Source organism: Clarias gariepinus, chromosome 16, assembly GCF_024256425.1.
Source record: "Clarias gariepinus isolate MV-2021 ecotype Netherlands chromosome 16, CGAR_prim_01v2, whole genome shotgun sequence".
Classification (NCBI taxonomy): Eukaryota; Metazoa; Chordata; class Actinopteri; order Siluriformes; family Clariidae; genus Clarias; species Clarias gariepinus.
In genome coordinates, this window is record NC_071115.1 from 6,906,053 (window position 1) to 6,910,233 (window position 4,181).

The 4,181-nt window shown below is 41.7% G+C and overlaps 1 pseudogene; it reads left to right on the plus strand.

Annotated features, from left to right (window-relative positions):
- The first annotated feature begins 3,818 nt into the window (after positions 1-3,818).
- Positions 3,819-3,936, plus strand: LOC128545124 (uncharacterized; annotated as a pseudogene).
- Positions 3,937-4,181: the final 245 nt, after the last annotated feature.

A 4,181-nucleotide genomic window follows, 5' to 3' on the forward strand; every position in this document is an offset into this window, starting at 1 on the left:
TACAAAAAAAATAAAATAAATGAAATATAATGATATACCCAGAATAATGAGTCCACCATCTTCTTTAGTGCAGTTTGATAGGGTCAGTCCGGCAGGGGGGAGTGGGCGGGGTCTTATGAATCACATGATTGCATCTCAGTGAAAGTCTAATGCTGGCTCAACATGATTTTTAAAAATTTGTTCAATCTGTGTTTAAAACATTTCCAGTAACATAATGTTAAGTGTTGTCTCAACAAATACCACTGTAAAAAGTTGGCCCAACAATACAGTATAAATTAATTCAACATTTAACAATGTCAAAGGGGGCCGGGATCCTATCCCAGGAGACTTAGGGTCGAGGTGGGGTACACCCTGGATGGCGTGCCAATTCATCTCAGGGCACAAACACATATACAGTATACTACAGGCTATTTGGGAATGCCACTTAGCCTAATCTGCATGTCTTGGGACAATGGAAGAAAACTGGAGAACCTCGAGGAAACCCATCAAGCACGGGGAGGACATTTACTCCATGCATACAGACACGAGACAGAAATCGAACCCGGGTCCTGGAGGTACAAGGCGGCAGTGCTAACCACCAAGGAAACCAAGAGTGATTTTTTTTTTCTTTCACACAGATTACCCCAGACACACATCTATAAATATCAGCCATAATGTGATAAGATTCCTGCAGAAGGAAAATTACTTTCTGAGATCATCCAATAAATTGTCTTCTAAACTAATGTAATTACCTCCTAAACAGAATTGACAGGAGTATTTAACGTGCATCTGCCCGTAACACTTGTGCCTTTGCTAATCTCAGAGAACAACAACAGCTGAGTCTCATTTCAGGGACCAAACTCTTTGAAGGAAGGAGTCTGCTGTTTATGGTTTTCACATGCTTGTGGCCTTTGCTGACTGTGCAGAATGCGAAGGCTAAGCCAAAATGGTCTATTAAGGATTAGCTATTTGCATTACCAGCTGTTTTTGCAGTTCCGATGTCTTCGTGTCATCAAGTGTTGATCCTTTCAACTCATCTCTCAGGTAGTGGATTCCATGTAGGGCTTCTTATTTTTAATATTGTTTAATATTTAAGTAATATCATTAGCTATTGGCATTGATGGCTCATTGGTAGGTGTCTCGCTTGCGGAAGACCTCGGTTCAATTTCCAGCCATTAGATGCAGTGCTTGTCCCGAGCCCGGATAAGCGGTCGTCCGAGCCTCCCAGCTGAAAGACATTAGCTATTTGATTGAGTCGAAACCCAGTACTTACATTTAAAAGTGTACTCTGCGGATCCTCGTCCAACCATCGTCTCTTCCTCGGCTCGCGAAGAATCTTGGGATAGGTTGTGGAGCAAGGGACCCACCATTGAACCCTTGTTGTTGGGGAAAAAAAAGGTCACATTTGATGGAGACAACGCTGTGACATAATCAGTCTTTAAAAGCCACCTTTGAAGGATGTGGCCACCAAATTGAGACACCTAATGATTATGGTATGAATACACGCTGATGAGTTTTGCCTTGACATTGACAAGCTGTAGCAGTTGAAGTGAAGTGTAGCAGATGAGTTTCCTTTTAAATGTGTTGTTTCTGTCAGTGGTTTTGTATTATATTAACACATATTTGCATACTTCCATAACTATTTATTTATTATCAGATTAGTTTTTTTTAAACAATCAATAAAAACAAATGTTACTGTAAATGATATTACATTATCCACTGTTCATCTTTCATTATTGAGGGAGAGAGAGAAAAAAAAGAGAGAAATGAACAAAGACGTAAAGGAATACAAGAGATGGCATAGGATGAAAAGGGAAATTAATTTGTACATCAATAGATTTTTGTTCATCTCTGAAAATGAAAGCTGTTGCTGTCTAGTTTTTGTGTTTTGTGTGTGTGTGTGTGTGTGTGTGTGGACCCCTAGTGCATGGGCCAAGTCCTGACAGCAGCACTTGATGATGACAGCAGATGATGACCCTTTCTGCAATTTTGCTGGACCCGTGACAATTTCGTACACCTCGTCTCTCGGTATCTCATCATGCAGTAATAACCTTCCTCTGGATGAATGTGTGTGTCTCCAGTGAAATACTCTGTATGACTCGTATTAGCCAGCCTGACAATGTCATTTTTAAGATGTTTTGCTATATTTGTATTCTCTTAATAAGTTGCATGATTTAGGAGGAAATGGAGGAACAAAAAAGGTAATTGCGGACAAGCATTATATTAAGGCTTTCAGAACTATGACTATCTGAGTTCTTCCAATTCTACTGCCTTTATTTCTTTCAACTTTTCTCTGCATAGTTTGGTAAACTCATTTGATGTACAGTACTTGCATGGTAACATATTAGATTTCTTGTACAGTGCATTGGTGGCTCAATGGTAGGTTTGTGGCCTGCGATTGTACAAATTGATGCCCAAACCCCAGGCACGGATGGTTCGGATGGTTCGCTGTGGCGACCCCTTGCCGTGAACAGCCAAAAGACCAATAACGTTGGATTTTATGTATATTAATGATCAGATACTTTAGCAAAGTCAATAGCAAGACAATGTGGTTTCTTTTCAGAACTACACAATTATATACATTATATGCAAAAATTACAGATTTTATAGATGCTCTGTGTTTTTAATGTCTTTGTTTACTTTGTTTAGAATGTGTAGGTACTGATAAAGAATTATAATACAAAAAGAAAATGTTTAGTTTTTCCTTATATAATCTGATATAAGGAAATTTTATATAAACACTCTGCTACTTAACATGTACTGTATATGATGTAGCTTACCTGCTAGCTAGCCAAAATGAGCTAATACTAGTTAAGTAACATGTAAAACTAATTCTCACCCCTGCCATGGATAAACCCTGATAAAACCCATTTTCTGGGCTACACAGCCATACAGTAGCTGATAAAGTAGGAAGGCACACATGAGCATTACTCTTGATATAATATTAGGCAAAGCATGAACTACTTAACAAACCCAGCCACCTGCTGTATCAGAGAGTGTAAATGCACAAAAGTACCAGAGTACAGAGGACAAAAATAATGTGAACGCTGGCCAGTGGTGAAGTGGGGAGTGGGAGCAATCGTTTCTGGGCTCGGTACAAATCAATCATGCCTAATGTAAAAAAATTACTAAGTACTCCCACCTCCATGAACGTGTGAAGATTGTGCAGAGCGCTGTGATCAAAGAGCGAAGATTGTGCTGTGATCAAAGAGTGGTCCAAGATGAAGCTGGCTAGTACCCAACTTCTTTCCTCGGGTCTGTAACCCTCCCAGTCCACCAGGTACTCAGGGGAGCTCAGGTGGGGCCGGGTTAGAAGCAGGTACATTGAGGACCTGACAATACTCCTTTTGTCGGGTTCGTTTGCGGGTGTCAATACTCGTTGCCAGGTCAATAAGCCCCTGAAGGCTGGAAGGGAGCTCTCGGACTGCTAACTCATCCCTAACTGGGTCAGATAGTCTGTGAAGCAATGTGTCGAAAAGTGCCTGATCATCCCAACCACAAGAAGCCAAAGTGCAGAAATCGATGGCATAGTCAGAAACAGATTGAGATCCCTGGCGCAGTTCAAGTACTTGATCTGGCACCTGACGGCCTGTGAACGAACGATCGAAAACCTTTCTCATTTCATCCATGAAGGTCTTGTACGTGTAGTAGCAAGATACCTGGGCATCCCATAAGGCTGTTCCCCATTCTCTCGCTTTTCCAGAGAGCTCATTGATTAAAAGCACTTGCACTTGCTCTCTACACATGCCGTCTCAGCACTTCCACGTAGCTCTTTCAGAAACTATAAACACTCGCTCTGCAGTAGGATCCATCCCCGCCATGCCCAACCGTGACAATAAGCTTACCGCCATACTGGTCTGAGAGTGCCCAATCTCGTCTGATCTCGGAAGCTAAGCAGGTTGGGTCTCGTTAGTACTTGAATGGGAGACCGCCTAGGAATACCAGGTGCTGTAAGCTGGTTGCTGTGAGCTTACTGTCACGGTGGGATGTGGCAGTGTGCAGGTGATCAGGACCTTACTTGAGAGGTGGGTGTGACCTGACATTATCAGATTATACTAGCAAAACTAGTAAGTTCCCCCAGTTCCTCCAGTTCCAGTACATTGATTTGGTTTCTGAATACAGTACTTTGGACTTCTAAAGATTACACTTACAGTAGATGCTGTGTTCATAGATTGGCTTGTTCCAGGACAGTAGTGGCAGTA